The sequence below is a fragment of the Botryllus schlosseri genome, chromosome 9 (genome assembly GCF_051294905.1).
Source record: "Botryllus schlosseri isolate E-star chromosome 9, Bs_hap1, whole genome shotgun sequence".
Classification (NCBI taxonomy): domain Eukaryota; kingdom Metazoa; phylum Chordata; class Ascidiacea; order Stolidobranchia; family Styelidae; genus Botryllus; species Botryllus schlosseri.
Window position 1 is genome coordinate 7,522,288 of NC_137244.1, and position 26,754 is coordinate 7,549,041.

General features: G+C 38.7%; 1 protein-coding gene and 1 pseudogene across 1 annotated transcript in view; both read right to left on the bottom strand.

Moving 5' to 3' along the window:
* Positions 1-26,754, bottom strand: part of LOC145446660 (uncharacterized) — a 101,502-nt gene that overhangs the window by 48,616 nt on the left and 26,132 nt on the right. The gene's annotated exons all lie outside the window — the stretch shown is intronic.
* Positions 21,798-22,913, bottom strand: LOC145446607 (uncharacterized; annotated as a pseudogene).

The following is a 26,754-nucleotide window of genomic DNA, read 5'->3' on the forward strand; positions in this document are numbered from 1 at the left end:
CGACTGTTGCGATGTTTAGGATTCGCTTACAATGACCAAGAGTGAGGATTTAACATCAATGTCGTTACTGGAGGTATTCACAACAGAGAATCGAAACATTACACAGTGTGAAAATATATCTTTGATATCAAAGCACTATCCCAAGTACACGATTAATACTCAACTCCGTTCACACTTTCTATAGAACGTGCTAAATGTAAAATATCACGAGGTTGCACTCTAAGACTTTGATCATTACAAAAGTAAATTGAATATGTTTGCTCGACGCATTCAATTCAACTAGAAATGTCTAGTGCACAACAATCGTAATATTAAGGAAGTACTTGCTACACTGTAATTCACTAAACGTGTTTTGCATTGTTGTTCATTTGTAGCATTGATTGAAATTGAACCCTCAAATAATAATTCCCGACACGAAACCAAACCGCTGAAAGTCGTTACCAACACAAAGAAACACTTTGTACGATGTTTGCCAAATGTACCCTATGGCTAGGTGTACTAGAATTATTTGTGTAACACATACACCGACAATGTAATCGAAAATTTTTCCGTTGTCATTCGCTAAAGTAAATGTCATCACAATACTCTGTCACTAAAGATCTTACTTGTATCTGATTGAATCACCGATAATTAACTCGCTAAATCAAACCATAAGGAAATTTCACTCACTCATCAGATATGAAACAGCGTGTAGATCGGTGTAGATCGTTTTTGTAAATGCAAATAATACCTGACCAACAGAAAACAATTTTCACTCACCTTGTAATGAAACCAAGTGGCGGACCTTCGTTCAATATTTTGTTTGTGTCAAATACTTTGCAATAAACACAGTGGAGTGGTCGAGCTTTACATCAGCATACTGTAATCTGTAAATCAAGCTTACATCCGACTTGTAACTGTATCGTTTACCTAACCGAGTTGTATGCACAGTTTGATATTTTTTGTTATTTGGTAATTGCTGAATATACAACTTCGAAATACTCCCTTGAACGTAATTTCCATCATCGTAATAATCGAAGTACATTTGTGTCGAATTCGTAACAGCCGACTATGACATGATAAATTTTTGACAAGTTATGCTTGGAAGATTGGTTGTATATCACGAAAAATAATTACCGCTCATATTGATACTGTTATCCATTGTTCGGTATTTTCAAACGAGTAAAATTTATTACTTGAGTTACTCCGCTTAATGCAAATGTAAACTCAACCGTCTTTCAACATCGCAAAGACATCGATACAAAGTATACAATCAAACGCAACAAGTTTTACTTTTGTAGGTTGTGTATGGTTATCCTGCATAACTCATTTCTTACCAAAGCCATATGAAATATATTCATGTTACACGAAAATATTCACTCATGCTACAAACCTGTACAATGATTGGTGGTGCTTTCAAACTGTTTCGATACCTCAAGAACTTTATTGTCTGAATGGTTGTTCATGTATCGTAATAATCAAGTAGTTCAACACAGAACTAGTATTAACAGAAACACCAGAGTTGTTTACACAAAAGTTTGTATGTGTACAGTATACGAATACCATGTGTAAGTCCAGCACAATTGTGGTATCCATACGAGTTTAGTTAACACAATTTACGACACCGAGGTCGCGTCATCTTTCGTAAGACAACAAACCAAGGCTTCAGGATATGTCCATGTCATAGCAATGAATCGGCTACTCCAACAACAGAGTGCATATGTTTTCTAGTTACGGTGCTTACATCTTACACACAAATCAATCTACTTTGCTAACGAATAGTGGTGAGTCATCATATGGTTATCCTCACTAGTAAAACATACTATCATACAAAATGGTCGTTATAGTTTGCACACCAACGGTACATCGTACAAGTAACAAGTCTCGAGAATCCAGTTATTCAAAAAACGTGAAAGTATTTCTACACCAAGTCGTTATGTTGACGAAAGCGTATATTGTAATATCATGATCGATTTGCATTCGTTGGTCGCAAACTGTCACTACTCTAAATAATTCTTTTTCACTCAAACACAAACGCATACTTGTCACCATTCGTTTTCATCAAGTACGAGTTCAAGAAACTTACTACGACATGAATTTTTATTTTTATGTTGTGTAAATAGGTAATAATTAATTCAAGTAACACTATATCAACATCATCGAGTTGTGCTAATAGATTTACATGTGGTCTTGTGGTTTTCATCGGGACATACAGCACGAACTAACTGTAGACTCCTCTCTGTTGTACAGCTACTCGGTAATCGAAATGCATTAACATGTAAACAACGATCTTGTTTCGTCACACCAAAAATATGTTCACTGTCGCGATACTCCGCACAAGACGTGCATAGCCTTTTCACACTCGTAATAGTATACCAACGTCAAGCGATAACGTTTAACAAGACCAACGACACTGAACCCACGACGTTTACCTATGTAAAATTACCACTTTCACTTGCCAGTCCATCGTTTACCTGACTAAACATATTATTTTCCTTTGGAGATCTGATGTTTACCCAGAGTAAGAAACCTTTTTCACTTGTAAATATGTTTTTTCCTTGGCTAACAAACCTTTTTTCACTTGTAAATATGTTTTTTCCTTGGCTAACAAACCTTTTTTCACTTGGAAATCTATTTTTTCTCTGGTTAACAAACCTTTTTCCCCGGGTAACAAACCTTTTTCCCTGAGCAACAAGCCATTTTCACTTGGTGGTCCGTCGTTTACCTGAGTAAAAATATCATTTTCCTTTGGGGATCTGGCGTTTACCCGGTGTAACAATACATTTTCGCTTGGAAAAATACTTTTACCTAGAGTAACTAATCATTTTCTCCTGGGTAACAATCCCTTTTCGTCTGGAAACTATCATTTAACTGAGTACCAATACCGTTTTCACTTGGAAATACATTTTTTCCCTGGGTAACAAACCTTTTTCCCTGAGCAACAAACCATTTTCACTTGCAAATATATTTTTTCCTGGGTAACAAACCTTTTTCACTTGGAAATATATTTTTTCCCTGGGTAACAAACCTTTTTCGCTTGGAAATATATTTTTTCCTTGAGCAACAAACCATTTTCACTTGGTGGGTCGTCGTTTACCTGACTAAAAATATCATTTTCCTTTTGAGATCTGGCGTTTACCCAGTGTAACAATACAATTTCTCTTGGTCATCTAGCTTTTCCTAGAGTAACAAAACCATTTTCATTTTGAAATCTGACAAACACACCTGACAATTTGATATTTTTGTATATTGTTACAACGAACAGTGACGGAAATATACACAGACTACCGGTTTCAGAGTACACCCCATCGGTCGTATCACGTCAATATCATCGGTTAACCACATACAATATACTCTTGTACACCGAAATGCACGCTTTGGAAAATTGGACAATAGGCTGCGATAGTTCTGTGATGTCCGGGTTCGTGCTTTAGATTTTCCAGAGTCAAAATGTCTGAATAAAACACCTCCTCGATGACGGTTGGTATGTGGATAACGGTGTTCGGAAAACGGTTGGATTTATGTCGCCCATCGCGATAACAATTCCTGGTCGAGTTTTCCTCCGGCATGTTTGCTATATTGTGTCTTTATTGGTCAATGTATGTCTCGACATTCAGTTTGAAATCGGAAATGATAAAGTATGTAACCGGATCCGGATATCAACTGTGAATCGATAAACCAATGAACAATATTCAAAGTAAACATGTCACACCCTGTGTTTCCACGAAAAAATACCATCCAGACATACGTCGCGCTTGTTTGCCCACATCAGTATACGCGCAAATGGAGGTGTGTGACATTGCATGCAATGTGTTGGTATACAAACATCGATCCACAGACATTATCATAGCCGGTAGTTTTGATGTAGATCGAATGTCACCCGATAACAATACCAATAAGCCACATTGCAATGACTCTGAGTCCGTCTGAGCATGACATACAGACACACAAACATGGAACCGTAACATGGGTTATTCGCACGACGGTGGAAGTGAACTGCACAGAATATACCAATAGAGCGTTCACAGACATTCACCGTGTACAATCATATAACCAGATTTTTGCTGGATATGTACGAAACCGATAAATCGATACATTTCTGTTCCTTCGACGTCAATAATACAAGCGTCGTTCCAATGCATCGCTCGAATGTAAGGTTCTTCAGGTGTAAAACCTATGTCAAATAACACCAAAGTGTGCCTTCTGTGTTTTATTATTTCCACCGATGCATCTTGCCTGTGTCGTAACACTATGGTGCAGGGACTCGAAAAACGGTACTTTGTAAAACGGATTGACATGACCAACTGAAACGACGTCGATAGCCTTGTGGTGATGATAGTTTCAAAATGTTACCGATCTCTTGTGGCGATGACCGTTTCGAAATGGCACCGGGCGAAATGGACCCTTACGATGATGTGTTTTTTGATTGCGTGTGAAATCACGAGGTAGTGTTCTATTGTGGTGTACGATTGCAGTCTTCACATAGACACACCTTATTGGATCACAGTATCCGTCCGAGATTTGCACGATATTTATCTGGAGTCGTTATGTGGGAGTAGCGACATCCATGCATCGTGACTGAAAGACTGATCGCAATCATTTCGAGCACCGTACTTCGATAGTTCACATTGGTAAAACGCTGCAGCAGAAAACTTCGGTGTCGACAACACGACAGATATTGACCGATGTATCCAATTGGTCTGGGTGATCTGTCCGGAGATAGGGTCATGACTATCTTGCAATGTAACAACACGATAACACCATCGAGTAAATCAGCGAACGGTGTCGAAATATCGATGTAATAGCGCGGACTCAGAGTCATTGCAATGTGGCTTATTGGTATTGTTATCGGGTGACATTCGATCTACATCAAAACTACTGGCTATGATAATGTCTGTGGATCGATGTTTGTATACCAACACATTGCATGCAATGTCACACACCTCCATTTGCGCGTATACTGATGTGGGCAAACAAGCGCGACGTATGTCTGGATGGTATTTTTTCGTGGAAACACAGGGTGTGACATGTTTACTTTGAATATTGTTCATTGGTTTATCGATTCAGAGTTGATATCCGGATCCGGTTACATACTTTATCATTTCCGATTTCAAACTGAATGTCGAGACATACATTGACCAATAAAGACACAATATAGCAAACATGCCGGAGGAAAACTCGACCAGGAATTGTTATCGCGATGGGCGACATAAATCAAACCGTTTTCCGAACACCGTTATCCACATACCAACCGTCATCGAGGAGGTGTTTTATTCAGACATTTTGACTCTGGAAAATCTAAAGCACGAACCCGGACATCACAGAACTATCGCAGCCTATTGTCCAATTTTCCAAAGCGTGCATTTCGGTGTACAAGAGTATATTGTATGTGGTTAACCGATGATATTGACGTGATACGACCGATGGGGTGTACTCTGAAACCGGTAGTCTGTGTATATTTCCGTCACTGTTCGTTGTAACAATATACAAAAATATCAAATTGTCAGGTGTGTTTGTCAGATTTCAAAATGAAAATGGTTTTGTTACTCTAGGAAAAGCTAGATGACCAAGAGAAATTGTATTGTTACACTGGGTAAACGCCAGATCTCCAAAGGAAAATGATATTTTTAGTCAGGTAAACGACGACCCACCAAGTGAAAATGGTTTGTTGCTCAAGGAAAAAATATATTTCCAAGCGAAAAAGGTTTGTTACCCAGGGAAAAAATATATTTCCAAGTGAAAAAGGTTTGTTACCCAGGAAAAAATATATTTGCAAGTGAAAATGGTTTGTTGCTCAGGGAAAAAGGTTTGTTACCCAGGGAAAAAATGTATTTCCAAGTGAAAACGGTATTGGTACTCAGTTAAATGATAGTTTCCAGACGAAAAGGGATTGTTACCCAGGAGAAAATGATTAGTTACTCTAGGTAAAAGTATTTTTCCAAGCGAAAATGTATTGTTACACCGGGTAAACGCCAGATCCCCAAAGGAAAATGATATTTTTACTCAGGTAAACGACGGACCACCAAGTGAAAATGGCTTGTTGCTCAGGGAAAAAGGTTTGTTACCCGGGGAAAAAGGTTTGTTAACCAGAGAAAAAATAGATTTCCAAGTGAAAAAAGGTTTGTTAGCCAAGGAAAAAACATATTTACAAGTGAAAAAAGGTTTGTTAGCCAAGGAAAAAACATATTTACAAGTGAAAAAGGTTTCTTACTCTGGGTAAACATCAGATCTCCAAAGGAAAATAATATGTTTAGTCAGGTAAACGATGGACTGGCAAGTGAAAGTGGTAATTTTACATAGGTAAACGTCGTGGGTTCAGTGTCGTTGGTCTTGTTAAACGTTATCGCTTGACGTTGGTATACTATTACGAGTGTGAAAAGGCTATGCACGTCTTGTGCGGAGTATCGCGACAGTGAACATATTTTTGGTGTGACGAAACAAGATCGTTGTTTACATGTTAATGCATTTCGATTACCGAGTAGCTGTACAACAGAGAGGAGTCTACAGTTAGTTCGTGCTGTATGTCCCGATGAAAACCACAAGACCACATGTAAATCTATTAGCACAACTCGATGATGTTGATATAGTGTTACTTGAATTAATTATTACCTATTTACACAACATAAAAATAAAAATTCATGTCGTAGTAAGTTTCTTGAACTCGTACTTGATGAAAACGAATGGTGACAAGTATGCGTTTGTGTTTGAGTGAAAAAGAATTATTTAGAGTAGTGACAGTTTGCGACCAACGAATGCAAATCGATCATGATATTACAATATACGCTTTCGTCAACATAACGACTTGGTGTAGAAATACTTTCACGTTTTTTGAATAACTGGATTCTCGAGACTTGTTACTTGTACGATGTACCGTTGGTGTGCAAACTATAACGACCATTTTGTATGATAGTATGTTTTACTAGTGAGGATAACCATATGATGACTCACCACTATTCGTTAGCAAAGTAGATTGATTTGTGTGTAAGATGTAAGCACCGTAACTAGAAAACATATGCACTCTGTTGTTGGAGTAGCCGATTCATTGCTATGACATGGACATATCCTGAAGCCTTGGTTTGTTGTCTTACGAAAGATGACGCGACCTCGGTGTCGTAAATTGTGTTAACTAAACTCGTATGGATACCACAATTGTGCTGGACTTACACATGGTATTCGTATACTGTACACATACAAACTTTTGTGTAAACAACTCTGGTGTTTCTGTTAATACTAGTTCTGTGTTGAACTACTTGATTATTACGATACATGAACAACCATTCAGACAATAAAGTTCTTGAGGTATCGAAACAGTTTGAAAGCACCACCAATCATTGTACAGGTTTGTAGCATGAGTGAATATTTTCGTGTAACATGAATATATTTCATATGGCTTTGGTAAGAAATGAGTTATGCAGGATAACCATACACAACCTACAAAAGTAAAACTTGTTGCGTTTGATTGTATACTTTGTATCGATGTCTTTGCGATGTTGAAAGACGGTTGAGTTTACATTTGCATTAAGCGGAGTAACTCAAGTAATAAATTTTACTCGTTTGAAAATACCGAACAATGGATAACAGTATCAATATGAGCGGTAATTATTTTTCGTGATATACAACCAATCTTCCAAGCATAACTTGTCAAAAATTTATCATGTCATAGTCGGCTGTTACGAATTCGACACAAATGTACTTCGATTATTACGATGATGGAAATTACGTTCAAGGGAGTATTTCGAAGTTGTATATTCAGCAATTACCAAATAACAAAAAATATCAAACTGTGCATACAACTCGGTTAGGTAAACGATACAGTTACAAGTCGGATGTAAGCTTGATTTACAGATTACAGTATGCTGATGTAAAGCTCGACCACTCCACTGTGTTTATTGCAAAGTATTTGACACAAACAAAATATTGAACGAAGGTCCGCCACTTGGTTTCATTACAAGGTGAGTGAAAATTGTTTTCTGTTGGTCAGGTATTATTTGCATTTACAAAAACGATCTACACCGATCTACACGCTGTTTCATATCTGATGAGTGAGTGAAATTTCCTTATGGTTTGATTTAGCGAGTTAATTATCGGTGATTCAATCAGATACAAGTAAGATCTTTAGTGACAGAGTATTGTGATGACATTTACTTTAGCGAATGACAACGGAAAAATTTTCGATTACATTGTCGGTGTATGTGTTACACAAATAATTCTAGTACACCTAGCCATAGGGTACATTTGGCAAACATCGTACAAAGTGTTTCTTTGTGTTGGTAACGACTTTCAGCGGTTTGGTTTCGTGTCGGGAATTATTATTTGAGGGTTCAATTTCAATCAATGCTACAAATGAACAACAATGCAAAACACGTTTAGTGAATTACAGTGTAGCAAGTACTTCCTTAATATTACGATTGTTGTGCACTAGACATTTCTAGTTGAATTGAATGCGTCGAGCAAACATATTCAATTTACTTTTGTAATGATCAAAGTCTTAGAGTGCAACCTCGTGATATTTTACATTTAGCACGTTCTATAGAAAGTGTGAACGGAGTTGAGTATTAATCGTGTACTTGGGATAGTGCTTTGATATCAAAGATATATTTTCACACTGTGTAATGTTTCGATTCTCTGTTGTGAATACCTCCAGTAACGACATTGATGTTAAATCCTCACTCTTGGTCATTGTAAGCGAATCCTAAACATCGCAACAGTCGGTATGGAAATCGAACGCATGCATACTTTTAGATAGGCGACACTAACAAGTTTATTACATCCGTGAAATACTCTGAAACATCGATTCGCGATTGTGTTAGCTATATTCATCTTCTATATCTGTGGACACAAAGAATTCTTAACTTTGGTTACAGCTCGTTCGTAACGAATGGTTGCGTGCAATCTAGAAAAGCACAAGTCGAAGACGAATGATTTGATTTCAATAAACTAAAAAAAAAAATCCTTTTGTTTTGATGTTGGATTTAATACAATTTGTATGACTATACCGAATCCGAAAGTGCAATGTTACTTTAGTAGAAAAATTGGATGACTCGCATTTTGATATTGATAGATGTGTAGAGTAATATGACTAGTTTATAAAATCTCGATAATGTTTTTTTGTCATGTCTGTGATCAACAAATATGTGATCAAGTCTTACCATTCGATATTAACTTTCGCAGTCGGTGTAATTTGTTGAAGTAACAATACCGACGAGTTCAATAATATTCTCCATCGATGCATTCGAATAATCCGTCAGCTGCAAGCGGATTTAAAACTTGATGCTGTTTCGCGGTTAACTCAAGTCAGTGGTCGTGTTTGTGTTGATTTCAGGAATGATCATGACGAGTTGCCTGGGTAGATTAGTTAATGTGGTTGTAACTACGACCGTACAGAGTTGCTGATCCCCCAATATCTTTTACGCTGTAATATACGGATTTAATTGTGATAAATTAATTCTCAGTTATTGTTCGGACATTCAAATCTCGTATACTCAAAATATAATATGTCCAAGTCAAATCGTATATGTACCGATTAGTAAATACTTTGTCTTCAGAATAGTAACGACCTTTACAATCGAATAAAAAAGACCGATCATACGAATACAGCCAGGATGAATTAATTCAAGTTTGTGAGTTGTAGTGATATAATCAAGTAAGTGAAAACTAGATTTTTAACAATTGTTAATGTTGTGAAGAATTCTTTTGAGTATGGTAAGATGTTAAAATATCTCTTTGACAAACGGAAAGCGGGATCGCGAATAGAGTTGTAATGTTTCATTACTTGTTTCAAATCAATGTGCATATAATATCGAAATGGGACTGCGGGAAAGTTGGTAGTCATGTTTGTCAATCTATTTCAATTCAGACTATGTCAAAGTCCAAATATTTCATTTTGGATTATTTGGATTTACCTTTAGTACATCCGCGAATGGATTTAAAGTTGGTAAATTACCAAAATGATTGAATATTATCGGGTTAGAGATAGTTGGTATTGATTCTATAACTGTTAAAACAGCGGCGTGGAATGTGTGAATAATTCAATGTGACTGAAAGTCGGCGTCAGTAATATTCAGGTTACGGTCGAATCAAAAGATCACGTTAAAAAGATTTCTCAAATTAATTAGAATTGTACCGGATCAACACATTCAAATACGAATCAACTTGAGCTGTGTAGTAAGTTTCATTTCATTCAATTGATACATTGTTTGAATATTCGCATGATTCTTATCATACAACTAAAGTCAAACACGGACAAAGTGTCAAAACATATAGCGACCATACCAGAAAGTGTCAAATTGTTGGTTTACGAATCACCGTCTGCGACGACTCTGTGACAAACTAATTACGGAAATATTACCTTGTGAGCGGGCATGAGGGATCGCTTTGTCTGAAGCATTACCCTGTGAGTGTCGTAGGATTTTAAAATGATATCACACCCTTTTGAATAAGCGTTCACTTCACAAAGGATTAGGGTTAGAGCGGAAATAAGTGACAATTTGTCGCTATTCAAGTTACCGACACTGGCGGTCTGTTATTCGTTACTTATTAAATCGTACGAGTGAAATCAAGCTCTGTGCCAAACTGCTTACGAAAATTTCACCGCGTGAGCGATCGATATGCCTGTAACATCAAGTCGCGTATGTCTGAGACATTATCTTGTCAGCGAACGCAGGGTTTGCAAACTATTTCACACCTATTTGGAGTGTTAATATGTGAACGCGGCTATTGTTGGTATCACCGTCTACGCCGGTTCCGTGGTAAACTAATTACCAAGCGACTGATTCCTAGATTTAGCAAACTATTTCACACCATTTTTGGTGAAAGTACGACATGTCGCTAGCATTTTATCAACGAAAGTACGAATCATCGCCGCACCCATAAGAATAACGATATATTAAAGTCGCATTCACCGTAAACGTTGGGATTACTTCAAATTGGTCATATATAATAATTTGAGGTATACACATTAACTAAGAGTCAATCACGTGACTATTTACTATACCTAATACATATTCAACACAGCGCGAGAGATGCCTATACCCAAAAGTACGAATCACGACCCCGAGTTTTCAATACGAGTCACCACCACAGCCTATACCCAAAAGTACGAATCGCGACCCCGAGTTTTCAATACGAGTCACCGCCGCAGCCTATACCCAAAAGTACGAATCACGACCCCGAGTTTTCAATACGAGTCACCGCCGCAGCCTATACCCAAAAGTACGAATCACGGCCCCGAGTTTTCAATACGAGTCACCGCCGCAGCCTATACCCAAAAGTACGAATCACGACCGCGTCCATAAGAACCCATTACGAATCGCGGCCCCGAGGGGGGTCTTAAAGTACGAGTCGCCACCCCCGGTTTTCAATACGAATCGCCACCCCGCCATAAGAGCCCCTGCCACCCCCAGAGCGATCTACTTAACTACTTCCGTGTGTTATCATTTCCACCGACGCTTCTTGTCTGTGTCGTAACACTATAGTGTGGGGAGTTGAAAAACGGTACATTCTAAAACGGATTGACATGTTCTTCGATATGACCAACAGAATCGACCTCAATAGCCTTGTGGTGATGACAGTGTCAAAATGCTATCGATATGACGAGACCAACCCGATCTCTTGTAGCGATGGCCGTTTCGAAATGTCACCGGATGAGCTAGACCCTTACGAAAGTGTGTTTTATGATTGCGTGTGAAATCACGAGGTAGTGTTCTATTGTGGTGTACGATTGCAGTCTTCATTCCACAGAAACATACCTTATTGGATCACAATATCAGTCCGACATTTGCACGATATTTATCTGGAGTCGTTATGTGGGAGTAGCGACATCCATTGATCGTGACTGAAAGACTGATCGCAATCATTTCGAGCACCGTACTTCGATAGTTCACCTAGATCAAACGCTGTAGTCTCAGCAGAAAACTTCGGTGTCGACAACACGACGGATATTGACCGATGTATCCAATTGGTCTGGGTGATCTGTCCGGAGATAGGGCCATGACTATCTTGTAATGTTACAACACGATAACACCATCGAGTAAATCAGTGAACGGTGTCGAAATATCGATGTCATAGCGCGGACTCAGAGTCATTGCAATGTGGCTTATTCGTATACCGTTGTTATCGAGTGACATTCGATCTACATCAAAATTACCGGCTATGATAATGTCTGTGGATCGATGTTTGTATACCAACACATTGCATGCAATGTCACACACCTCCATTTACGCGTATACTGGTGTGGGCAAACAAGCGCGACGTATGTCTGGATGGTATTTTGTCGTGGAAACACAGGGTGTAACATGTTTACTTTGAATATTGTTCATTGGTTTATCGATTCACAGTTGATATCCGGATCCGGTTACGTACTTTATCAGGGTTTCCGATTTCAAACTGAATGTCGAGACATACATTGACCAATAAAGACACAATATGGTAAACATGTGGGAGGAAAACTCGACCTGGAGTTGTTATCGCGATGGGTGACATAAATCCAACCGTTTTCCGAACACCGTTATCCACATACCAACCATCGTCAAGGAGGTGTTTTATTCAGACATTTTGACTCTGGAAAATCTAAAGCACGAACCCGGACATCACGGACATATCAGAAACCCCTTTATTCACCAATTCCGAAAACATACATGTCGATGTACAACAGCACATTGTTATTGTATGTGAGTAACCAATGATTTTGATTGGCAGAGCAAGTGAATATTTGATTACACAAATGTATCGGAGTCGTTGTTGGTGTATATTTTGTCACTGTCTGCTGTAACAATATACAAAAAATATCAAATTGACCGGTGTAGTTGTCAGTTTTCAAAACGAAAATGGTATTGGTACTCAGGTAAATGATAGTTTTCCAAACGAAAAGGGTTTGTTGCCTGGGGAGAAAAGGGTTTGTTGCTCAGGGAAAATGGTTTGTTGCTCGGGGAAAAAATATATTCCCAAGTGAAAAGGGTTTGTTACCCAGAGAAAAAGTATATTTCCAAGTGAAAAAGGTTTGTTACCCAGAGAAAAAATAGATTTCCAAGTGAAAAAGGTTTGTTATCCAGGACAAAAATATATTTCCAAGTGAAAAGGGGTTTGTTACCCAGGGAAAAAATATATTTCCAAGTGAAAAACGTTTGATGTTGAGGGAAAACATATATTTCCAAGTGAAAATGGTTTTGTTACTCGGGTAACGCTAAACTCCCAAGGGAAAATGGTAATTGTACACAAGTAACGACTGACCTCCTGGTGAAAATGATATTTTTACTTGGGTAGGTATCGTATGTTCAGTGTCAGTGATGTTGTTAAACGTTGTTGCTTGACATCGGTATCCCGTTAGTGTATTATTATGAGTGTGAAAAGGATTTACACATCTTGTGCAGAGTATCAGAGTGTTGCGACAGTAAAGATATTTTTCGCGTGACGAACCAAGATCGTTGTTTAAATGTTAATGCATTTCGATTACCGAGTTGCTGTACAATAGAGATGAATCTACATTAGACCGTGCTGTGTACTTCGATTAAAACCACATGTAAATCTATTCGCACAACTCGATGATGTTGATGTAGTGTTACTAAAATAAATTATTACCTATTTACACAACATCAAAATAACAATTCATGTCGTAGCAGGTTTCTTGAACTCGTGCTTGATGAAAACGATTGGCGACAAGTATGCTTTTGTGTTTGAGTGAAAAATAATTATTTAGAGTAGTGACAGTTTGTGACCAACGAATGCAAATCGATCATGGTATTACAATATACGCTTTCGTCAACATAACGACTTGGTGCAGGAGAAACACTTTAACGTTTTTCAATAACCAGAATCTTGAAACATGTTGCTTGTGTGATTTACAGCTGGTGCACAAAGGTTAGCGACGTTTTTTAATATAGTTCCACTTTCTAGTTGTTTTGATGTGAGGCTCGGTGCTTCTCGTTAGTAAAGTAAATTGTTTTGTGCGTTAGATTTGTGGTAAGTAAGTCGAATACATACTCTTTTGTGGAAGTAACTGTAATACTGCAATTTCATTGGTAGGTCTCTGAAGCAGTCACCGTGGTTTTAATTTTGAAAGATGTCGCGATGTCGGTATAATGTTTTCTAAAAGTCAAACTCGGACGGATATCATGGCTATGTAGGACTTACGATAAACATTATACTTATACAACTTTGTTACAAGAACTATGATATTTCTGTAAGTGCTATAGTCGTGTGTTGGATTATTTGAATATTTAGATACGTAACCATTCGTATGAAAAAGTTCTTGTGACATCAGAACAGTTTGTAGAGTCAAACCATAACCATTCAGTTTCGTAGTGTGAGGATATCGAGTAAAGTCGATTACTTTGTGTGATGTAAATATCCTTCGTACTTTTGTAAGAGTTGTGAGGATGATCATTCGTATCCTACGAAGTAGCTAGTTGATACTACAAAATATTGAAGGATCGCTAACACACTGAGTTCATAACCCAAGATAGTGAAAATTGTGTACTCTTAGACTAACATAATTCGTATCCAGCAAAACGATAGACACCAAAGGTTCGATGGAGTTTAAATCTAGATTGTATTAAGCGAAGTGATGAGTATCTCCAGTAATAAAGTCGAAACGACCAAAACAAATTTCTGTGTCTTGTAAATAACTATTTGGTATGATATTACTTGAGTGTGTGACAATTCGTATCCGTCGAGGTTGAATGTTTAGCCATATCGAAATGAATCCAGATCACATGAAGTATACATTAATCACAATAGAATCGACGAGAATGTTAACCACGTAGAGTGTGTTTGTTTAAAAGTTATCTCCAATACGGTTACTTCGATCGGTATTGATTCCATGTCATACAAAAGCATGTAACCTTTGTACAGTTTCGTAGTACGGGAATATCGAGTGAAGTTGATTATTTTTGTGTGACGAAAATATCTTGTATTGATATTGGACACTGGTTTCGTTACCCAAGTGAGTGAAAATTGTTCTTGGCTGGACAGATATGATTAGTATTTAGAAATAACGACTCACACCGATTAAGCGACGCTGTTTCCTATCCAATGACTGAGTGAAATTTCTCAGGGGTTTGATTTACCGAGTTAATTGTCGGCGATTCAATCACATACAAGTATATGGTCTTTTAGTGACTGATTATTGTGACGACATTTACTTTGACGAATGGCAATGGAAAAATGTCCAATTTCTCTGATCGTGTGCGCTGCACAAATAGTTCTAGTATGTAATCAGTGAACGTCATGTAAATTGACAACGACTCTCAGTAGTTTGGTTAGATGATGGAGGTTCAAATCGATATCGCTACTACGAACAGCAATACAAACACATTTTTGTAGATTTCAGTGTAGCGCACATTTCGATTTTATTAATGCTGAGAGGTTTCTGTATTACTCAAGTATAGTTGAATAGGTGGTGCCTAGCAAACATATTCCAATTTACTTTTGTAATGATCAAAGTGAGTGTGAAATGATGCGAACGGATTAAGCATTAATCAAATGGTGGTATGTCAATTCACCTAGTGTGATATCTTGACACCAGGTAATGCGCGAAAGTGTTTCAATTCTCACCGACAATAAAGTATTGCCCCGGTTATTGTTCAACAAAGGAAATTGTTGTTTCATCTTTAGTCTTGTTTAATGCAGACATTTGTAAAATATTTCCTGATATCCACAATACTCTGCGTGGTTTGTACCAAGGCTGAATAATTTTCCAATCGAGAACATTTTAGACACACATAGTTTACAACTCAATATGTTAATAACAATGGTACTGAAAAGTTTGTTGCTGTCACAATAATCTTTACCACAACGCCGGGTCTAATTAACGCAAATAATTTAATAGTCAAGTCATGATCAACTATTACATATGTCAAATCAATGTGTCAATCCTTATGTTTACATCATGATAATTTTCAATATAACACCTGCGTTCGATTGTAAGAAATGAATTCTCAACATGTTGGGCAGACTTTCAAATCTCGCATACTCAAACATATTATGTTAATCTCAAGTCGCGGGCACCGAGAAGTAATTACTTTTATCTTACAAAATATACCGCATAGTAATTACTTTGTCTTACAGAATAGTAACGACTTTTCAAGTTGAATAAAAAGACATGTAGGGATATGAATACAACCAGGCTTGTTATGGATTTTAGGTTTTAGTGCTTGTATGGATTCGTGTATGGTTGGCTGTTTTTCATATTGATACTGTTGAGTTGGTCGGTTAACGGATTTACTTGACAATGTTTTCGTGGTTGATTCTTTGAATATGGTAAGATGGTCAGATGTCGAGACGTAATACTATTTCCGTGAACTCAATTACAACAAAACATAACCAGCATTCAAATAATCCGTAAGCTACAAGTGGATTTAAAACTTGATGCTGTTTTGTGGTTAACTCAAGTCAGTGGTCATATTTGTGTTGATTTCAGGAATGATCATGACGAGTTGGTCGGGTAAATTAGTGGTAGTAACTATGACCGTACAGAGTTGCTGACATTCAAACATCTTTTACGCTGTAATATACGGATTTTATTGTGATAAATTATTTCTCAGTTATTGTTCAGACATTCAAATCTCGTATACTCAAAATATAATATGTTTATGTCAAGTCATTTATGTGTCGATTAGTAAATAGCTTACTTTGTCTTCAGAATAGTAACGACCTTTACAATTGAATAAAAAAGACCGATCATACGAATACAACCAGGATGAATTAATTCAAATTTGTGGGTTGCAGCGATATAATCAAGTAAGTGAAAACTAGATTTTGAACACTTGTTAATGTTGTAAATAATTCTTTTGAGTATGGTAAGATGTTAAAATGTCGCTTTGACAAACGAAAAGTCGGATCGCGAATAGAGTTGCAATGTTCCATTACTTGTTTCAAATCAATGTGCGTATAATATCAATATGGGACTGTGGGAAAGTTGATAGTCATGTTTGTCAATCCTATTTCAATTCACACTACACCAAAGTCAAAATATTTCGTTTCGGATTATCTCAATTTACCTATAGAACATCTCGCGAATGGATTCCGACACCGTACTATAATTAGATCGCTATGTCTGATGCATTATCGCGTCACCGACGTAGGATTTTACAATTATTTCACCCCTTTTCGAATAAGCGTCAACTTCGCAAAGGATTAGGGTGGGATCAGAAATAAGTGAGAATTTGTCGGTATTCGAATCATCGTCTGTGACGGCTCTGTTATTCGTTACTTATTAAATCTTACGAATGAAATCAAGCTCTGTCCCAAACTGCTTACGAAAATTTCACCGCGTGAGTGATCGATATGCCTGTAACATCAAGTCGCGTATGTCTGAGACATTATCTTGTCAGCGATCGCAGGGTTTGCAAACTATTTCACACCTATTTGGAGTGTTAATATGTGAACGCGGCTATTGTTGGTATTGGAATCGCCGTCTACGCCGGCTCCGTGGTAAACTAATTACCAAGCGACTGATTCCTAGATTTAGCAAACTATTTCACACCCTTTTTGGTGAAAGTACGACATACCGCTAGCATTCTATCAACGAAAGTACGAATCATCGCCGCGCCCATAAGAATAACGATATATCGAAGTCGCATTCACCGCAAACGTTGGGATTAACTCGAATCGGTCATATTTAATAATTTGTAATATACACATTAACTAAGAATCAATCACGTGACTATTTACTATTCCTGATACTTCTTCAACACAGCGCGAGAGTTGACTATACCCGAAAGGGCGAATCACGGCCGCACCCATAAGAACACATGGCGAGTCACCAGAGACCGCGTAAGAATACATGACAGACAGGTCATCGCCGCGGTCTATATCCACAACGTTAGTTCACTACCAAACAAGCCATGGCAGGTCATCGCCGCAGCCTATACCCACAACGTTAGTTCACTACCAAACAAGCCATGACAGTTCATCGCCGCAGCCTATACCCACAACGTTAGTTCACTACCAAACATTCCATGGCAGGTCATCGCCGCAGCCTATACCGAAAGGGTGGGGTCACCAACACGAGTTTTCAAGGTATATCATCGCCGCAGCCTATACCTGAAAGGGTGGTGTCATCACCGCACCCATAAGAAACAATGGCAGGTCACCACCACAAGGGGGGTCTAAAAGGGTGGGGTCATCACCCCGGGTTTTCAGGCAGGTCACCACCCCGCCCATAAGCCACAATGGCCGTTCGCGAGCGATCATACTAACTACTGACACATGCTCAAAGTTTTTGCTGAGGTCTTTCTACACTTCTTGGAGTCGCATGTTGGCCGAAACTGCATTTGTCTTTTGGTATGTCGTGACTCGGTAATGACCGGCACCGAAATGCGTATTCCTGTAAATTATGCATACTTTTTTCATGAGGGTGAGAGGTATGCATTTCAAAATCAAGCTATCAAGAGACATTTAAATCGCGAAGCCCGAAAAAAATGTTCAAGTTGATCAGATCTCACGAAAATACTCTATAATCTATTTTATTTTACCAAATACTTTTGAGTCCCCTTCGAGCGCTCTCACCACCCTATTGGCGAGTTTGGGTGCGGCAGTTATGGACCTGGCGAGAATGCAGATCGTTGGATGCGATAAATCGTCCCTCATCAAGTTGGGCAATGGGTACATTATGACGTAACAAGCAAATAGCGCATCATTTATTGAGGAAGCTGTTGTTATCTCATTAGGCCTTTTCGACGCAATCCTTATATTGTCTTCAATATATCTTGTAAGATTAGTTCTAAGAAGCAAAATAAATGTAATCGTGAGTAATCGTGAATACTTTTCCAATGTAATCGTAATCGTAATCGACTACTTCCTGATTTTGCTGTAATCGTAATCGTAATCGTAATCGCGTGATTCAGAAGTAATCGTAATCGCAATCGATTACATTCATGAAGTAATCACCCCATGTCTGGTGCCAACACGAGTTTTCAATACGACATGCGAGAGATACCTATATCTGAAAGTACGACATGCGAGCGCACCCATAAGAACACATTACGATGTGCGAGCGATAGGGGGGGATCCAAAAGTACGATGTGCCAACACGAGTTTCGAGGCACCGTGCGAGAGGGCCCATAAGAGCCCCACACACCTCACGAGCGATCTACTATACTACTTGCGTCATACTTTGCTTTTTTGGTTTTGCTTTTAAATCTGTTTAAATCCCTTTAGTGTGCCGGTAACTCTTGAAAAGAGGCACCCGAAAAGTCTTCGAGTTCAATAAATATTATTTTACAATGGATATTGTATTGAAAGCTATATTCAAGTTCTGTACCACGAACCAGCTATTTAGTATTAAATCATAAACACCTGAAGAAGTAGTACTAGTAGGGTGAATCCGCTTGAAGTACTTGACAAGTACAAGTAAATCGTTGCTGACCACCTCTAGTAATTCAGCACACATTAATATAATACGACAGGTAGTCGAGCATGGCGTGGACAGAGAAAATTCAGCGTTACATGTTTTGAACAAAAATATTGTTGTACTTCCGACAGAGTAAGATTAAAGCGGCAATACGATGTAAATATGATATGGCTGTTACCCATAACGGTACCAACCCATTTTCTGTTGTCGTTGTTACGTCGTCCGTTGAACACCGGATCTTGAACGCCGTCCGCCGAATACCGTGCATTAGTATACTAGCCTATACCAGTAGTCCAGTTGGATTTTTTGTCAACATAGAAAATATTCTTATAAGGACGTATCATATACTGTTGGAAAGATAATTTTATCAGCTTTTCAATGATATTTTTTTCATTTTTTTTACCTTGGGGAAAAAATTTATGACCAAAAAAGTACCAGGGGGTAAAACGCTATATTGACTAACATTATAATACAAATATAAGCTAAAATACGATACCTCCGTAACAGAATACAACACCATAAATTGGAATATTATTATCAGCAAAGCAAACTAACAATCGGACAGCAACAAAATAGAACAATACTTTATTAAGAGGTATTTATCACACGTTTAAGGGTGTAAAAGTTGACCGAGACGGAGGTAATAGGAGAGATTTCACCGAAATAAAAGGTTTTTCTTTAATAAGTAAGAGAGAGAGAGAGAGAGAGAGAGAGAGAGTGTCTTTATTTTCATCCAACCAAAATACACACACATACACAGCAGTGATGGTGGTACAGAAAATATGCATGCACAGTATTCGGTATTAGATAGGAATGATCGATAAGACCGTGAAAGTCATCTAGTCTGATCACACCAGCATCAAATAGGTACACTTGACTCTACACAGTCTGGCTGTAAAGAAGTTAGTTAAAACAGGATAATACAAGAAAAATTAAACGATGATAGCAAGTGATTAATGAAGCAATGTGTGGGCGAGGTAGAGCAACAGTGTTAGTATAACGACAAGAAGTGATTAAGTAGGTATTTTTTAAATCTATTATAAGGCAATTCACGGATATGTTGTGGTAATGCATTCCAGATGATAGGTCCCGGGAAGTCGAAGTTAGGTTGCAATTGGGTGGGGGTAGGTAGATATTTCCTTTTGACGAGGATCTCGTGTAATGGGAGTGGACATTTTTATCAGGTATGAAAAAGTCATCAAACACAGGAGGCAAACTATTGGAAAAATATTTGTGAATGACTTTTGATACTTCGAAGCGATACAGTTCGTCAACTCGCAAAATTCGATGATTACGGTAGTAAGGCAAGGCAAGGTCATGTCAGCAACACATAAAAGTTATCTAAGACGTAGTGAAGATGTATTTAGTTAAAATGATATTTTATAGGGCATTTTGTTACAAAAATAAATCAAAAATCTATACAACCCTAGTCCTGGAGTGCCAAAAAGCCCGGTCTTGCTAGGGTAAAACAAAATGTAAAGATGTAAAAACAATATTTCCAGTTGTTTAAGTTCCAACAAAATATAAACACATTTCAATCAAAATCATGCAAACGCATCCATAAAATGTCTCCCAATGTTCTCCCAATTCGTCATCAAACACGACTGTAGTATTTGTGCATGTCATTCCGTATCATTCCTTACATGACGAGATGCATGTTAAGCCCGCTTTCCAACAAGAGCAGCGTCTGTTAAATGATCCCTTGCAGCTACATCGAATGATTTTCAAGACATTTTCTGGTGCAGCAGCTGCATCCGTAATCACTGGAGAAAACATGTCATCTTGCTTTTGCCAACCCCATGACAAGGTGTTCAGATCTCAGTTTCTTTTAGTTCTCTAAACTTTCAGCTGGTGATATACTCTGAGGCCGTGGTGATATGCAGCTCGTTGTGATGGTGGAAAGAGAGCTGGATCAAAGTGAGAACGATTAAACATGACCTTTTCGTCGTATTTCTGTTTCCTGATTTGCGGTAAAGTATTCGTAGACGAGTTTAAAAATTCGAAGATGGGTCGAATGTTTGGTTGACGTCCATCAAAAAAAATAACATTGGTGCGCAAATGCTGAAGAAAACTGAAGTATTCATTGAAGATCTCAAGGAACTTCTCATTCTTCTTTCTGTCACAACATCACAACAAGGCGCTGCAATCAATAATTTTTGTGGAGTCCGGTTCTTTAGTCATTTCAACTTTGTCCAAGATGCATGTCTTTAGTTTTTATTTTTACGCAGTTCGTAGAACTCCATCTTTGAACAGTGACTCGTACAAGAAGTATTCTGTAATTTAGTTTTCTGGCTTTCTCTCTATGACAAAAACCAATCTCAAAAATAGTATTATTGGATCAATGGTTATAGTATCATGGTCAATTTTCACACGGAAATAAAGGCTCTGTATAGCACGTGTATTTGCTCCTTCCTCTTGAAGGAACAGCTGGCAAAGGTTTTACCATCAAGTTCAGCTTGGGTAGACGCCTCTATTTCCTCAGCTCGGTCACAGGTGTGTGGGTTGCAGCAAACAAGGCTTGTGATAATGTTACCTGCTTAAATGGGACCATAACCAATTCGTTCATGAATACTTCTAGCAATTCAGGTACATGGGGGGTTTCTGTGCCAAGAATATCTTCAACTGAAGGATGCGTACTGCTCTCGTGATCATGATTTTTATGGCATCCTTTATGTGTTTTGCTGCTGTTTTAACAATGCGCTCATGCAGTCTCCTGAGATACATTGCTGTTTCTTTCCTCATATCATTTTTCACCTATAATTCCACTCACTCTGTCAAGGAGAATAACTTTACTCTAGCAATGAATTTCCATACTTTTCTTTCACTTTTATTTGGGTCATCTTCAATGAATATACATCATCCCCAAGTTCCTGCATCATGGAATGTAAGTCTGCAATGATGTACAAGTCCATATCATCTTCCATTTGTTCACACGCAGCATTAAACAATGTCATTTTTTCAGTGATTGTTGAACCACCGGGTGTTGAATACAGAGAAGGATTTTCAAATCTTGTTCTGCATGGTACATATGGTATCTCACTTCAGCAGCAACCAAGTTGTGTGCACTAAGCAGTCGTGCCTGAACAGTTTTAGCAAGTTAATCCTAATCGTCTCTACAAGCAAGTGTTACGTAATATATTCCTGACGATTTTGTCCGCACCTGTTCAAATTTATTTCGATCAGGGTGCCGTTCATCAAACATACAACTATATTCTCAGTAAAAACACTATTTTTTAAATTCGACAGACTGTTTATCTGACCGGGTCGATACCCTCTTGCTACTGGATTGTTCAGGGCTTGAGGCTGGACGTTTCTTGGATCTCGCATGGCTTCTCAAGAAGTTACGGCATGATGTGTGGTTGTATGTAATATGGCCATTTTCTTCATTTTTTCTGCAAAGTTACGACCTGCGTTTCACAATCCAGGTTGAAAGCATGACCAATTATAGTGTCCAAAAGGTGTATGGTACTATCACTCTCGCAGAAATAAGCTCCAACATCACACAGTGAATCACCAGTCCGATAGCCTTTTCTACAATTAACACAAATTGCTGTTTCGTTTTGACTAAGCATTATCTAAAGAAACAGGCAAGATGAATAAAACTGACCATAGTAAGTAAACAAGAACACAATGAAGTCATAACGAACAACGACAACTCTACTGGTACACCCCCCCCCCCCCACCGTCTTGCTCACTCTTACTGTCTGAAACAGATGTGAAATTCCATTTTTATTTATACCTTTTGCATCTATATCCTGCTTTTCTTTTGATAATTCATTAGTTTCTAGCCTTTTGCTCATATTTTTATTGCAAATCCCCCCCTAACATCAATATTTACCCCTTGACACGTTTTTGGTCGTAACTTTTTTCCCCAAGGTAAAAAATGACAAAACCTATCATTGAAAAGCTGATAAAATTATCTTTCCAACAGTATATGATACGTCTTTATAAGAATTTTTATAGGTTGATCCATTTTTAGACAAACATCTACTGTACTACAGTGCTTTCAACATTTTCCAGCACCATCCGCAGTTGTTTTTTTTTTGCAAAATAGGCTATTTCATCCCCCCTCACAAACCTACCGAAAATTATTGTAATAACGAAAATGAAGCTACGTAACAATATTTCGTTCCTATGTGCAACAAGTATAGGCAACAGGCTCAGGCCACCAAATGCCCCATTACAACGAGAACACTTTCCCTCGTTTTGATTTCTACTATAGTGCACTAAAACCCTTTTTGGCCAAATCGGTGTTAGGTTTTGTACAATAGCTTAATAAGAACCATCCAGCACTCCTATCCAAAATACACCGTATCTTCCGCAATTGAAAAATGCTTGCTGACAGCAATCGTTTGTAAGAGTATGACACGAAGTCTCGGAGGATCCAGTTTGTCGAAGGGATACAAAATCCACATGTTTGTTTTAATCAGGGCTTTAGAGCCGGAGCCCCGGAGCCGTGCATTTTCACTGGAGCTGGAGCCGGAGCGCTATATAAAATTCAGCCGGAGCCGGAGCTGGAGCTAGTTATTTGAAGGGTAGCTCCGGCTCCGACGTAATTTATATGATGCTATTATATGTGCAACAACCATATCTGGCGAGTTCACATAATTCAACAGCAGGCCTTCGCGAAATTAGGAATCTTTTCCTCTTTGGCGCTACCTTATCCGATTAATCATGTTCCTGGGGATTTAACAGCAGAGCAGTCATATGTTCAATATTCAATTTTCATACATGAATGCCGAACCTCGGTATGCTAGATGCCTGTGAATATTATGGGTATTCGGCATACCCGCAATTTCATCATCAGCACAACCTTGTTGGCCTATTGTACAGTTTGAAAATAATGATCACTATGTATTGCTCGAAATGGGAGAGAGGATAAAAACGTGATTTCGTTGCACATGTCGATATGACGAGCACGAGCCGAGAAATTCCATCTCATTGTTGCTATGAATCGAATGAGCAAATACTCGTTCTTTCGTAATGGTTCGTTAATCGGGCCGCGAAATTGGAAAGTGATAGTGAGTGAGTATGCAATTATGCATGCGAATTGGAATTCCTTACTGCTCATGATCGTCATTTACTCCAGTAAGGATTTTCGAGCGTGAATAGGGGATAGCAGAAGAGTAACCCAAAACGCCGTTACACTCAGCGAACAATTGTTGCGGTGTGAGCGACTCTATGCAATGTCAGGACCAATGTTCCCTCGAAGCTGCGCACGTGCGCAAATGCGCAGTGCTTTCACGGTCTTTGCGCACAGAAAATCTAACTTGCGCACAAAAAATCTGAAGTGATGACTTTTTTTTTAGTCGTTAAGCACGGTTTTCCAAGGGTCTGCGCAGTGAGTTGGTGAGTGTGCGCAGACTCGTCACAAATTAGAGGGAACATTGGTCAGGACCCCAGGGAATTTATGTTGGAGACAAATTACTGATTTGATACGCGATTTCCAATTTGTAATAATCTGTTTCGTAAATTCATTCTTGATGTCTGCTTGATACTCTAATATTCCCAGATTATCGCTCACTGTGACTTGTGAATGTGCAATGTGCATACTGCATAGTTTAATTCGTTATGGACATGGCGCAATGTGCATCGCACAGTGTTAAATTCGATTATTCGATTCGTTTCAACGGGAAAATATTATATTCCGATAAACTTGATCGACACCGGATGGACTGGTAACTAGTGCACCAATATCAAACGTCAAACCATTGGCTATTTGGTACAAATCGAATTTTTAATTGATCAGGTTGTGATCTCCGCCAATATTGCTCTTACTGCAGTAACAGTTAAATAATAATTGCTTATTTAAAGATTGAATTGAGCTGTTTGGCTCAATGTTAACGAGTACAGTGCCAGTGTTAAAACGCCGCATCAGAATGTTCATACCGTACACAGCAATGGCATGGAGTAAAGTGCGTTCTGGTGCAACTATGTTGTTATCGACAATTGACAAGTATTCATTATGACGTCACAGGCTCACACGGCGACACCTATGTGTTCGTTGCTGCATGCGATGTTACTGACGGCTGGCAGACTCTAGATTACTATAGATAACTAACCTACGAGTAAATTAGTAATCTATATAGACCAGGGGTGGCCAACCTTTTCGGCTAAAGGGCCACATGAAATTGACGAACGAGTGCGCTGGCCACTAGTCGCGCCAGGCACGTAAAATTTTCAAAGTTAATATTAATATTGCGGGTCGACCGTATACCGCCTGCTGGGCTCAGTTTGCAAGGACAGGACTATTCGGCATCTGGACACATCAATATCTAAGATTCCCGATAATATACGACAATCATTTTGTGCCTACATTTCATCGTCGACGATCTTTCTGCGAGCGCAAACGCGAAAAGTCTTTCTATCGTAATTGCGAATATAGTTAGACTCAATCGGCTAAATCAGGCGTTTTTTTCATTTTCAGGAGGTGTATGCTACAAAGCAAGAAATCGTGTGACAATTAAACAGGCGAAGCGTGAAGAAAAATTTTACTACTCTTCTTGTTATTGTAATGTATACGACGATTTACTTGAAATGTGACTGCATGGACCCTGGATCTGCCAATGCATCAGAACTGATATTTTAGTCATCAACATCCCAAGTGTCGCGGCCAGACTAATCATCTGTTTGGTTGGCCTTGCAAGTTCACAATCTGAGCAATTCAATTTCGATAATATAACAGGATTTCGATAATATAATGGGAAATTAGCTCGCGGGCTACTCAAAACCTTCTCGCGGGCCACATATGGCGCGCAGGCCGCGGGTTGCCCACCCCAGATATACACAGGCACCATCGATAGTTTTCAGAGCCAGAGCCGGAGCTGGAGCCCGAGCAGGGTAATAATGCGGCTCCGGAGCTGGAACCGGAGCCGGAGCTAGTGTATGATAAAAGAAAGCTCCGGAGCCGGAGCTGGAGCAATACAAATTTACGGCTGCTCCAAAGCCCTGGTCAAGACATCTTGTGTTCGGCTCTTTATCTCAATCTAACTTGAAAGTTCATAACAGTTCAATAACCTTATAGCAGTCGTTCTTAAACTTTTTGGATAGCGAACAAAATCTGAGTTGTAAGTGGCATCTCGCAACCTAAGCCTCACACATCAACAAGAATGCATTCTTAATATTATAATAGTATGCTAGGATTATACGGGCATTTATGACGTAGCCAACGTGCAGGCCACACATGTACCTAACACAGCTCTATGAAACATTTTCCTCAGTGCGTCGCCTGCGCACTACTGTCTACTCGGATTGCGAGGACGGAACTATTTGGTGCCAACTTCCGACCATTTCGACGACCGAGCATATCAATATCGAAAGTTTTAGGCAACAAGCGACGGTCATTTTTGGCCGAGGTTTTCTTGCCGCCGATCTTTCCGGCACCTCACTCTTCCAGTGGTATGTTGAAAAAACCTTCACGTCTTCAA